Source organism: Rhipicephalus microplus, chromosome X (genome assembly GCF_043290135.1).
Source record: "Rhipicephalus microplus isolate Deutch F79 chromosome X, USDA_Rmic, whole genome shotgun sequence".
In the NCBI taxonomy this organism is placed as follows: Eukaryota; Metazoa; Arthropoda; class Arachnida; order Ixodida; family Ixodidae; genus Rhipicephalus; species Rhipicephalus microplus.
Window position 1 is genome coordinate 262,390,890 of NC_134710.1, and position 14,246 is coordinate 262,405,135.

Consider the following 14,246-nt stretch of genomic DNA (forward strand, 5'->3'; position numbering starts at 1 on the left):
GTGATACAAATGCTCAATCGCAAGTCGGCACCAGGGCCAGACGGGATCACGAACAGAGCCCCCAGAAACCTCGACGACGCATCCATAGAACGTCTAACTGGTTTCATCAATGAAGTATGGGAAACGGGAAGGGTTCCTGGGGAATGGAAGCTAGCTGACACCGTACTGATTCACAAGCCAGGAAAGTCTCCTAGCGTTGAGAATCTCCGCCCCATTTCCCTCACGTCGTGCATGAGCAAGGTGGCAGAGCACGCAATTCTCAACAGACTTAACGACTACCTGGAGGGAAATGAGATCTATACGCAGAATATGATTTGGTTTCGTACCGGCCTTTCAACGCAGGATGCAATGCTGCTCATTAAGCACGAAGTCCTTGATGGATACTCTAGAGATACAAAGGCTCTTCTTGGCCTAGACCTAGAAAAGGCCTTTGACAACATCAAGGATGAATTCATCTTGGAGACTGTGGCGAAACTCGAGCTTGGGCCCAGGCTGTACAACTACATCAAGTCCTTCTTGTCTGGAAGAAAAGCGAGGCTGCGCATTGGGAACTTTTTCTCTGATGACGTACCACTCGGACATCGAGGCACGCCTCAGGGGTCTGTGATTTCTCCGGTGCTGTTCAATCTCTGCATGATCGGACTATCGAAAAGACTGGCTAGCATGGACGGCATCAAGCATACCATCTACGCTGACGACATCACAATCTGGTGCGTTGGCGGCAGCGAAGGCCGGGTGCAAGATGCCCTTCAAGAAGCAGTCGCCGAGGTGGAATCGTACTTGCGCCAAACGGGACTCAGATGCTCACCTGCCAAGTCGGAGCTCCTGCTCTATAGAAAAGAACGAGGTGGTCGACCTAAGGGATGGAAACCCGTCGAATAAAGCGATATACACATTTACACGAGTGACGGCGAGGAAATACCGAGGGTAGACACCACCTGGATCCTCGGCATGTTTATTGAAGCGAAGGGTGGCAACGGCACTGCTCTGCGGAAGATTGTCGCCAAGACTGACAACGCTTTTCGACTCATCAAAAGAGTCTCCGGGAGACATAGAGGCCTTAAGGAAGACAATTTGTTAAGGCTCATCAATGCGTTTGTGCTCTGCCACTTTACCTACACCGTTGCCATGCACAACTGGCTTAGGTCGGAGTGGGACAACTCGACGTGATTATCAGAAAGACCGTCAAGAAAGCACTGGGGCTTCCTGTACACACACACACACACCGAGAACTTGCTCGCGCTCGGTGTGCACAACTCTGCTGCCAAGATAGCAGAAGCGCAGCAACGCTCGCAGCTTGCTCGCTTGTCCACTACACTGATCTCCACTAGGGTTGCTGGATGGCGTTTCGCCGCTGTCGCGGCCTGGCGCGCGCACGGTCACCGGAAGTTCAATGGCTCGTCCCGGAAATTGAGCGTCTGCTACGCTTCTCAACCGCTGATCAGCGTTCCCATTGACGCATTTTGCATTTTGTTCTCACTTAATTGCATTTTGGTGATACACATCGCGTTCAGATCACAACTTATGCTATACCGAAACATGCGACGTTAATATGAAGCAGTTTATAATTGCGAAGGAGAACGAAAATGTCACTTAGGTATCGGTTCGAGAGGAGACGACGCAGCTCGAACGGGATTTATGCTGGCGAGTGGACTTTATGATTCGTGTTAAGATGCACGTCTTACAATAAATTAACAGTCATGAAGGGGCTTGTATTAGTCGAAAACAATAAGTCAACAGCCGTGAAAGGCCTTGGATTATCGGAAAATCAACTAGCTAAGCGAGTTCGATAACAACGCGGAGGAAGCTGCCTGAAACAGAATAACCGATTTGATGTTTGCTACGTGCCGGCCAAAAAAAAAATCATGAAATGGCTGTGCGCAGCTTGCTCCTGTTTTACCTTTGAAGGTTAGTACATCGGAACCCTTTACAATATGAATTCAAGCATATGTGTGTAACCAGCAGGTCAAAGTAAATTCTTTTAAAACGCGCTTTCTCATCATTGCCTGACAAAAGGTATCGTCCTTTCTCTTGAAGGAAAATTTCTAGCTTATGAACACATTTATTGCTAGTTTTCAGGGACACCCACCCATTGCGCACACGCAGTGCCTAATGCAAACTGGTCTATCCAGATTTAGATTTGCCTAGTGGTTACGGCTTCAACTGGACATTTTAGTGTAACCCTTAAAGAATGATAAAGGAGGACGCGTGGAACTGCTTCATTCGAATTGAGAGGCCTGCAATTGTACGAAAAACTCATTTACTCAGAACGTTTGTGCACGTGTCCTTGTTACTGACAATGCAGTGCCTGGAGATGGTTGGCAATAGTGCATGCAGGTTAATATTTAAGTATGCTTCCTGCCTCGCCATTGAAAACAAAACAGGCATACATGTACAAAGATGGATTTCACGTGTTTATTGTACTCGAAGCACTTAAGAACTGCCACGTCACGTCACTTCACTGGTGACTGAAAATAATCAACTCTGCAAGTCGCTTGAAGCACTTAAGAACTGCCACGTCACGTCACTTCACTGGTGACTGAAAATAATCAACTCTGCAAGTCGCTTGAAGCACTTAAGAACTGACACGTCACGTCACTGGTGACTGAAAATAATCAACTCTGCAAGTCGCTTGAAGCACTTAAGAAATGCCACGTCACGTCACTTCACTGGTGACTGAAAATAATCAACTTTGCAAGTCGCTTGCGGATGTTTGGTCCTGTTATCTTTGCAGTAGCTTGCTTCGCGGCATGGTGCATCCTGATCTTCACGTAGCAGCCGATGACACATTTAACAAGACGCACAAAGTGGTTGGAGTCAACTGCTGATTCGAACATATGGCCATGCAGTTCCGGCCTTGAGCTTGTTCGTGCTCAGCACTCCCGAAAGTTCTGCCATAACCTTGGCTGTCACAGTGTCAGCTGCATTCTTTTTTGGAAGGCCTCCGTCGTGAACCTTCTCCTGCAGTCGAACAGCTTTTTCAGTCAGCTGACAGATGTACGTTGTCGATGACGACGGCTTGGAAAGACCTCCACGGTTTTTTCTGTTCAGGAGTGCCGAACCACATGTCTCGGCAATGGTGGCCGAGTAGCATACTGCGCAAGGTATTTTACGTTTGACCATTCGGCAAACAAACCCTGCGATGTAACCAACGACGTTTCCAAGGTACGGAGACAGTGCAGGGAGATCCTCAACTATGACATCCAGCTCGCTCTCGTCGGGTAGGTCTATGCCTTGCATGAGGTCTTGTGTGCCGCTTCACTTTGCTGTGGCCATGTCGAGCTCATCGTTGGAGCAAAACTGACTGCTCACGTACAGTATGCGCGTATTGTCAAGAGACTCACAGTTCCCTCGCCCACCCTTCACCTGGTTGTGTGAGACAAGTCGCTTGTATGCCGCCACAAATTGTAAGACTGTGGGATTGTTATTCCAGCCCCCTTTAGAACGCACAGCGGCAAAGAACAGTTCAATGTGGTCTTGTGAAAGCTTGTATGTAAGAAAGTAATGGAGTGGAGCATTGTCCGAGAGGAGGAGCGCGGATGCCAGACCGATGACACTTTCAATGGTCACCAGAAATCCTAGAAATGGAGTTCTTCTGGGCGTCCTGAAAATGGGAACACCTGATCCGTCAGTCAGCCCCCGAATGTACTCCTTGACTTCTTCGAAGAAGTTCATCCAGGTTCCCTTGTTGCTAGGTCGGAGCGGCGCTTTGAAACCATTGGCCACTGGGTTGCGTGAATTGAGGAAATCAAACAGTTTATCGAACATTCGAATAAATTTCACAGTTCCTTCTGAATTTTTGAACTGTGGGAGTTGCAAGTCTCCACGACAAAAATCTATGGCGTCAGCCACACTAGTGCTTAAAGTCTGGACAGCAAGGTTGACTTTCATCTTCTGTTTCTGCCACTGAATGTGTGCAGCACGTAGTTTTGTTGCTGCATGCAGGCCTTCTTTTTCTTGAAGTTCTTGTAGCTGGACAATGTAGTCCCAGCTCACCGATGCGCCTGATGCGTCCCTGAGGCACCCAAGAGCAGAAAGAGCATTTCTAACTAACTTGACCATGTGACATGCGTATAAAAGGCAGTACACCTTTTCTTGTGTTACAGGGTGAGGGAATGATGTTGACATCGCTGATGCATCTTCAACGGAAGCCCCCAGGTCTTTGAACATTGTAAAGTTACAACGGAGACCATCACATGTCAATGATGTCACGTGCACTCCTGTCTCATGCAACTTTGTCAGACAGAGCTTCACAATGTTCGCACGCTCTTTTCCTGAAAGACCATTGATCAAAAAATAGCCACACGGTACCTTCCAGTGGGAGTCCAGAGATACGAGCATGAAAACAAGGGCTTCAGACGCAACTGCGTTACTGTCATCGTCCACTTCATTGCCAATATCCACGTAGCCTCGAAATTTTTTGCCGTCCCATTCAAGGTGCTTTCTAATGGTCATTTCATCAACAACAAGGTTGCAGCGAAGCTGTTTGTTGTTCTTCTTAGCCTCATTGGCTTTTGCTCGGATGGCGTTGATTGCTTCGCTTGTGAATCCAGGTTCTCCGTTAATGGAGCTATACCATTTAGTTATAGTCGATGGATGTGGCAAGGAACATTGAAATGTTTCTCTGACATAGTTATATGCCTTTGTCGAGTAAAACTGTAGCGTGAGTGTAAATGCACGCAGTGCAGAAGAATATTTGTCTCGGCTTAACTTAACAGACGACTTGTCGCCTTCACTGGATGTTTGCTTGAGCAACCGTTTCGTAACTTCCAAGGGGATCCCCGTGAAGCACCTTTCAAGCATTGCCGAGGCATCTTCTGAAATGAGCTGCTTGTGCTTGAGGTCATCAATTATTTCATTAAATGAGCTGACCTTCCTTCTTAACCGACGTTCTCGTTCAAGGCTGAGCTTCAGCTTTCTTTTCACTGTAGCCGCTGAATCTGTGCAAGCATCCAGTTTCCTCTTCAGTGTTTTTGGCGTGTCAAGGACTGCATAGCTGTGCTCGGCGACCTGAAAACAAAACAGTGAAAGTTAAAGCTGTTGAAAAAGACACCTTTCACAAAAACCACTCATCATATGACAGTCTTTGTAAAGCAGGCATCTGTTCGTAGCTTACGTGGTTTAACGCTGAAAATAAGCAACCAGGTGCACAGGGGAGTTTAGAAATTAACTTTGTCCCCTTCATTTACCGGTGCACTCGAGAAATGCCACATCAGACAGGAATTTCAATATTTTCCCTGGATTAGAAAAACTGGTGCTGCAGCCATGAATAAAACCAATGTTCTGCTATGACTACAGAACATACCAGGACTACTAACTTGATTCAAATTGGATGCTATCCTGGTGTGCATAATGTATACAAAGTTATCGTGTTGGTTACCACGAGATTGCAAGAAAGTGGCCTGACTAACATCGGACTAGTTACATTCAACCGAGGACGGACCAAGTAGCTGCACTCGGGCAGCGTAGTACAAAAAAGGCAACTTGCATGGGCTGAGTTTTCTTGCACCGTGGTTGGAGTGTTGTCGTTTGGCTGTTCCACTGGGGTCACATCCACAATGGCAGTTCTCTGCTTAGGCGACTTTCTCTCAGCAGTCCTCTGAAACAGCCGTGTTTCATTCACAGTTATGCTTATTTATTACTGCGAGTGCAAAATGCTGTAAGTAAAAAAATATGCTGGCGTCAAGCATATTATAGCAGTCTAGCAGTTTCTGAATTATACCACTAGCATCTTAGACAGCTATCATAGCACCACTGAGATATATAACGCAGATAGGAGCATTTCAGAAATTGAAAGAAAAAATTGGGCACTTAAAATTCAAGACCTCGCGCTTTGTAACGTAATGGACATGTTTTTCCAATTCCGTTTCATTGCTTACAGTACATGGTTTTCAGAGTAAGTCTGCCAAACAATTCCTCAACCACAGCTTCTCACAGCTACATGTAGATTTTATTGTGCTCCGAGCTAATTTGTAAAGCGTCATTTTTAAAGGGACTCAGCAGATGAACTACGAAAGAAGGTAGCGCCCATTCAGGCGATTTCAGTGTCTAATAAACGTAGCATCAACTGTAGGGGTAGTTATACGAACGCTAAACGAGTGAACTGCGATGGCCGAACAGTATGCTTTTTTTTCCGGGCCGCTATACCAAAATGCCGAGATGTCGTACTATACCTTTTCCAGGTGCTTCGGGAAAGAAAACAAGGTGGGCACGGCGTCAGGCTGTAGCCGAGTTCGTGCGCCCGTTCTGTCAAAACAGTTGTCAGTAAAGTGGTCACTGCAGAGTCTGCTACCTGGGGATGGAGTCCATTTGTCCCTTCTTAAGTTTACCACCCAACGCCGGTATAAATCCGGCTTATAGCGTGGGAACCTGCGTAACAAGAGCCACAGCTTAACAACAACACTGATATGACGTTTGCGTTTCGCTGCGTATCACGCACGTCGCACAGAATATTGTAATACTTACAAGTGGAACGTCTTCCCAGACGACTTCTATGGTCTGCTGGTGCAGCTGACGGCGCAACAAGCAGGCATTTTTAGCGGAATGCGCGCGAAACCAGCCCATACGTAGCACGCGCTATGCTGGAACGGCGGCCATTTGTCCGACTTCCGGGACGACCGCTCGAACTTCCGGCGGCCGCACGCCGGAGAGCTCGAAGCGCCATCCAGCACCCTAGTGGAGATCAGTGGTCCACTACGACGGCTGGTTGGCGCATACTTGGCGAGCTAGGTTTTAACCCAATGGAGCTGGAAACAAATAACGTGCGTATATCAAAACATATACAGGAAAACTTCATTGTTGCCCCAATACTTCGCAACACTCACTCTGTACACAATGAGGGACGTCGTCGGGCGAAAGAGACGGCTCTACTGAAGCAACTGGGAAAAGGTGGCGTAAATGCAAGTTTCGTTGACGCTGCAGCATATCGGGACGGCAAAAAGTTCGCAGTGGTGCTCGTGGACCAGATGGGTTCGACTACGAACTGCTCCACGGTACGCACAACGAATCCCCAGGTGGCCGAACAAGTGGCCATCGCACTCCCTCTGCTAAATGGTCGGGGAGAAGAGGTGTACAGCGACTCCAAATCCGCAGTCAGAGCCTTTCAGAAGGGCCGCATATCAACACAGGCAGCCAAGATCTTGAACAGCTCGACCAGCGATACGATTGTCCCTCACACCATACATTGGTTCCCCGCGCATGTCGGCTCCGTAAATGGCGTTGCACAGAACCCGAACGAATCGGCCCACACAGCAGCGCGCGCACTCACTGACCACGCTGCTCTTGACATGGGCGACGGCTCCAGTGCCGATGACGTGGGACATAAAGACACACCTACTACACACAACGAGATTACCAAGTATTACTACATGGCGAGGCGGGCATTCCCAATGCCACATTCAAAACTCAATAGAGCACAGGCCATCTCGTTGCGCTTACTTCAAACCCATTCGTACCCGTCGTTAGCATACCTAAATGCAATTTATCCTCACAAGTTCCCCGATGCCGCCTGTGCCGCTTGCGGGCAGACCGCTACGTTAGCACACATGCTCTGGGAGTGCGGGTCGCTAGGACTGATTTATAGCAAACCCAAGTGGGATGCGCTTCTACACAGCCCAGAACTTCAGGACCAAATCCTGGCCATCCAGTGTGCCCGCGACAGGACCGTCAGTCTAGATCAGCCGGTCCCCACGTGGGAGTAGCCGGGTGGCGCGTGGCAACCTCAGCGTCTGCACTGGACCATAATAAAGTTGTTCTCACTCACTCACTCACTCACTCACATGCACACTCCCAGAGGCTTCTCGGAGCTTACGCATCCCATCCTCTAACTTTCTCTGAAGCTAACGTGGTTGCTTGGGCGAGTTGGTACGACATGATTCACATAAAAAAACAGCGCCAATAACGAGGGACAAGAGAAAGAAGGAGACAGACAGCGGCACTGACTTACAACAAGATTTATTTTCCAGAACCACACAATATGTACTTGAGCAGCATCTGACAAAAAAAGAGAAAATACAAAACAAAGAAAACAGAATCCACCTAACAACCACGTAGTCATCGCCACAACGCACCATGAACAACACGTGTGCTAACGTTCCGAAGGAAATTTATTTCTTTTTGTGATAGCGCAATCGAAGGCCTGCTGACACATGCACTGCCCAGCCTTTCTATTTCTGCAGCCTCATAAATTTCACGTATCATCTGGTCCCGATGACGCCTAATGACGGTACAAAGCTGAAAATCGGGGACACAACCGCAATCTCGGCAATGAATGCCGAGGTGGCCCGAAACTGTATATAGAGGAGACGTTGTGAGCGTGCTCTTTTGAAGGTTGAAGGCCTACCTTCAACCCTAATCCCGCTATCCAGCCGCCTCCGTTAACTCTCCTACCTCAACAACTGTTTGAAGCTGCCACCTACACCACACACATACGTGTTCAATTTCACTAGTAGCCTCTCACTAGGTCCCCTACGTGTTCGGCTCTAGCTCTTTAACATCTAACCGGACGTCCCGACCTTCTTCAAAACAGCCGCCTAGCCCGTTCACGTGGTCAACGTCACTACGACGTTGCCCGTGTCCCACACCTACAGTATTCGCAACGCTAATTATTGATTAGGAGAAAAAAAATAATAATGGTGTTCACAAACACATAGAAATGAAGAGATAGTTATCTCTCGTTGCGCGCTGCTTCTGCACAATGGCACCCGATCTAAAGGGTACAGCCACATACATCCATCTTGAAAGCTACCAGTTTTGTGCACTCGTGCGCACGCGTGACCGTCTCATTCCAGTGGTGTTCTTGGTGGCTTCTCGTTCTGTGTGGTTGTGTTCCACGCGTGTACTCTCATGTGAACGTGGCCACGTGCGGCAATTAGTGGAAAGCAACGCCTCAATCACTGCTACGCTCCAGGGTGCAACATAGGGTACGCGCGAACGAACAGTGCGAAGAAGCTGTCGCTATTCAAGGCACCTGCAGACCCGGAACGAAGATACACGTGGGAAAGAAACCTTCATAGAGCAGACAAGGCGAGGACTGCGCGGTATGTGAACTCCATTTTGAGCAGCGTTTTATTGTGAGGGACTACGTACACCGCATAAATGGTGAGGAAGTTCGCATTCCACGTGGGACGCCTACGCTCACTTCGGACGCAGTCCCCACAATTTTGCCAAAGCTACCAGCTTACCTGAGCAAGCAGCCCACTCCGAAGAGAAATGAGCGAAAAAGGAAGCGCGATGACGATGTCCCACAACAGAAAAAGGTGCATGGGGAGATTGCGGAGGTGACAGATGCCGACGAACTTTCGAATGGCAATGAAGTCTTTGTGGCCGCGACTGTCGCTGCGGTAATGGAAATCGAAATGCCCGGGAAGCGCTGGACGCTGCATGAACTTTACGATGCTGATGTAGTGTGCTCTACCTCATGTTCCCTCGACTCGCTTTCAGGCGAAGTCACTGTGGAAAAAGTCGTGTTCTTCGCTGCAAACAGTGTCGGTGCTTTTCACTCCAAGACGTTCGTGTGTGGTAAACAGGTGGCTGGCGCGTCAGTGACAACAATTCAAGAGGCTATAACCACTCTGCAGGAAGCCCACGACATGCGTATATGCAAAGGCGCAGCATTGCGAGCTGAAAGCAGTCTCACAATCAACTTAACAATGAAATTCCAAGGCCAAATTAAGTGCGAGGACAGATCAGTTTACAGTACTAACTGCCAAGGCAGGGCAATGAAAGAAAGAATGGCTTGCGTCATTTGCAAATACGTAAGAAAAGCCCTTGTTAGGCGGCAGTGGCGCCTCAAAAGGCGTCAAAAGGAGGGAGCCTGAACAGTCATAATGTTAGCTCGCGGTTTCGAAGAAACTACAAGCTTGTATCCGAAGAAATCAACGACTTTTATTGAAGGTAGACAAGCTCACCTTACACATCAAGAAAATCAAAAGCGAGTCCCCTGCGACAGCTGATGAAGTACTCGCTAAAAAGAAAAGCTTGTTGTCGCCAAAGCAGCAGCTCGCTGTCAGGCAGTGCTTTGAGACATCCAGAAGGAAGAGCTTGCGGGGCATGAAGTACGACAAAGAATGGATGCTTGAATGCATTTTACTCAAAATGAGAAACCCGAAGCTCTACCAGTATATGCGAAGACAGAACATTTTGGCACTCCCAAGTGACACAACCCTCCGTAGATACACCGCTCAGTACAGAAGCGGCTATGCGCTCAATGAAAAGATGCTGAGTGTGTTGCAAAAAAAAGTTGTCCACCTGGATGCGTACCGACATGGTGGATTAATAATCGGTGAAATGAAACTGGCTGAACATTTATCTGTTACCACAGGTGCGAAAATTGAAGGCTTTGTGGACCTCGGACCGTATACGCCCGAAAAAGACCAAACAGTGCCATGCAATCATGGCCTCGTCGTAATGTTTCTATCGTTGGTTAGCAGCTGGACACAAGTAATTGGTGTTTTAGGGAGCAACGAGAACATGATAGGGGACCTGTTGGCCAAATTATTCTGGAATCCACAGTTCTAGCAGACAAAGCCGGCCTCTTTGTGGACTACATAACATGTGATGCAGCAGTTTGGAACCGGAAAATGTGGCGCATCTTCAACATTAGACCTTCTTTAAAGGAAGTGGTGTGCAAAAAACCACATACTGTTGACAGCAATCGGTTGCTACACTTTTTTTTCTGATTTTTCTCATTTAGTCAAGAACGTTCGAAACAGGCTCCTTACTACAACTTTTGACACCCCAGATGGCGAAGTTTCGATGCAATTTGCAAGAGAAGCTCCCAAATTGGACAGTAATGCAGTCACAATGAAGGCAATGCACGGGATTACCAGCGTCCACATAAGGCCCAACAATTTCGAAAAAATGCGGGCAAGTTATGCGTTCCAGTTGTTTGGACATTGTCCTTTGCGAGCATTTTTTCTTTACCTTACTCAGTTGGAAAGGATCTGCGGTAAAATTGATGCGACAGAGAAATTCTTCATGAGAATGAAGTCACTGATTGCTGTGATGACAGCAAGGTACACAGCCGAAGCTCTCAGACCCAACTCTGCAAGTGAAGAGGGCATTAAGGAAATGCTCAGTTTCCTGGACGCCTGGGAGTGTCATGCTGATAAGAAGAAGTTTCTCAGCGAGTCAAGTGCTGGGGGCTATAGAGTCACTTTAACAAATACTCTAGAGCTCCTCCGCTATTTGCGTGAGAAATATGGGTTTCGCTACTCGTTGACATCTAGGCTGAGCCAAGATAAAGTGGAAATCTTTTTCGGAATCGTGAGACTTTCTTCTGGCTGCAACTCACTCTCGACGCCACAGCAGTTCCTGCTCACTGTTCACTGTCTCTCTTTCTATAATTTGGCACACAGTGTTGCAGGCGGGAATGCAGAGGGCGATGTCATCAGTTCTCTTCTTGATGTTGGGGACAGGGAAGAAACTCCAAAGCAACAGCTGATTGACCAAATGAAGCTTTGCACGGAAAAGCAAGCGGGACCTTCAGGCTCATGTGAAAGTGAAGCAGTGGAACATGAGTACCACACCCAGAGAAGCGACTCAAGGCTGACTTATTACATTTCCGGATATGTGGCGAGAAAGTGCGTGCTTCCCACCAAGTGTTCTGCATGTGATGACAGCCTTCTCCCAACAGAAGAAAGGTGCCGCTTGCATGTGGCAGAATTTGTGCGCCACATTGATCAAGGTGGTTTGCTCTACCCATCGGTCGAACTCTTTCGCTTTATGTCAAGACTTGAAGATATTTTCACAAGTTGCTTTAGTGCACGAAAAGTTCACCGGGACAGCGTAATGGACATCCTGCACATGATTCATTGTGCCACTCCTTTGAAGGTGGGATGCAGCACTCACGCCGACAGTCTCACTCCTCGCATAGTCAGCTTTTATGTCACCACTCAGCTTCATTTTTTTTAACAAAGGCTTGAACAAGGCAAACGTGCTGTCAAAGAGAAAGGCAGCGCTACACCTGAAGCTAAGTAGACCAACTTAGCTATACTTCTAGACCGTTAACTTTGTGCATTGAAGGTGCACGAAAAACTTTTGTGCAAGTGAAAAACCCTTGCAATAAAATCAAGTGGGACAGTGAGAGTGCTTTCGAGGTCGTTTTTTAGGGGCGAAGCTCCTTAGGGCGTGGGCTGTGCGTCCCCTGTAGCCTGTATGTAGCCACCTCTAGTTTAGTTCTTGCAGTGTTCACTAGATGGCGATACCGTCCCCTGTATGTAGCCACCTCTAGTTTAGTTCTTGCAGTGTTCACTAGATGGCGGTACCGTCTCCTGTATGTAGCCACCTCTCGTTTAGTTCTTGTAGTGTTTACTAGATGGTGGTACTTGTAGCTGATGATGAAAAGATGCAATATGTTATAAACTAGAAAGCGGTACTTGTAGTTGATGAAAGACGCGAGATCTTATACAGGAACCGCTCTCCCTTCATTTCACAGACCATAAAGCCGTCATAATGAAGGGACATCGCAAGCCATCCATCGTCTAAGAACAAATAAAAGTTGATTTGTGTATATACACACACAGCGTTTCTCACGTCTTTACATGATGATCGACTGGGCGAATTACACGGAAGATTCACAGTTTACCGATGAATCCCTCCGGAGCTTCGCCCATTCATCATCATTCACCCCGTGAATATGCCGTAATTTTTTTTTCGTACGTATCAAGGGTTTTAAAAATTATCGTGCCTGAGTTTAGTGCACGTGCCCCTTATAGTTGACATTCCCTACGTTTTTTTATTATGACAATTATCACGCGGGTATTTGGTTTCACGGATAACATTTGCTTTAAAAATTTTAATGCTCGCCAAACAGCCACATTGCATGAATGCTGCACTAAGGGGAAAAAATACAGAGCATCGTCTAGCCTTCTACTGCTACCAGCTTTTCTTTGCTGAGGGACGCGAAATCATACCTACAGCATAACATACCAATGCGGTTATGGAATATGCGAAGAATAACTGAATACCCAGCCACAATAGTGTTAAAACAGCGGCGGCGTGTAACCCAACAAGCGCTACATTCTTGTGTTCCACGTACACTGCCAAGGAGAGCCAGGGAGAGTTTTCAAGAGTGGTCGATGGCAGCGCCGCCGCTGCAGCTACCACCACGTGCGTCAGGCAGCGCGGCGTGGACGCGCCACCAGAAGGTATTCTAGTACACTGTACCTAGGCTACAGTGTACTAGAATACTTTTACCTAGGCTACAGTGTACTAGAAGAGGGCATTGGGCTTACTCCACAGCTACTTTGACGCTTTTGGAGTCACATAAGAGAGATGGCGCCACAGGCATCTTCAATGGAAGCTTCACCTGCAGAAGCTGCTCACCGATGGCCGCTCGTAAAAGTTGGAACGTGCATTTATTCGATATTTGTAATAAACTTGCATGCTTTGACTGACCTCTCGTTATATTAAGAGCTTCTGGTGCTCTTGCTTCACATTGTTTTCCTTTTCTTTTGTGATACAGCTTCCCGAAAATTAGTCCAATGGCAGCCGGTGCAGTCTGTGCATTCTCCTTTCTAGTGCGACGCAGCTAACGCTTTGTGTGTGTGTGTGTGTGTGTGGGTTTCGGAGGGTGTGTGCTTGAGTTAGTAGAGCATTCCTCATAAGCACTATATTTGTTCAGGCCACATCGTGTTTCCTCGAACATAACACCTCGTCGAAAAAGATGATGTATCCCACAAATTATATGGTTTGATACAGTGACCAAACGTATGGTTCATGCTGTGTAGACCGAACCTAAATAGAATTCGCAACAAGATTATGCCCGTCCTTTCACGACATAATTAGAAAACAGTGCACGTTCACTTCCTAGAAAAGCTTTATCATGCAGGCGTGCTGGCTGGGTTTGCGCCTTTATTATAAAGTGAAATTGTAGTGCTTAAATAATTTTTGTTCTGCTTCAGTTGTAGACCATGGCACAACAGTTTTGTGGGGGTTGTTAATAATCATAATTATGCAGATGCACGTATGATAGACATATGTAGAGCGACATAGTGAAAAACTAAATAAAGATACACACGAAGCTTCTGCTCCTGACATGAATCTCTTATTTGCAACAACTGAAGTACACCATCTAGCCACTGATTTACACACCTTATTCACTTTATGTGTGACGGCTCATCTTCAGCTGCTTGGCCCTCTGCCGCTTCCCCACCTAAATGTCTGTGTTCAGTCCTTTCAAATTGAATGAAGACGCGTGACAACGCAAAAAGTAATTACCTTCTCTTTGAGGGTATCTGCGTGCA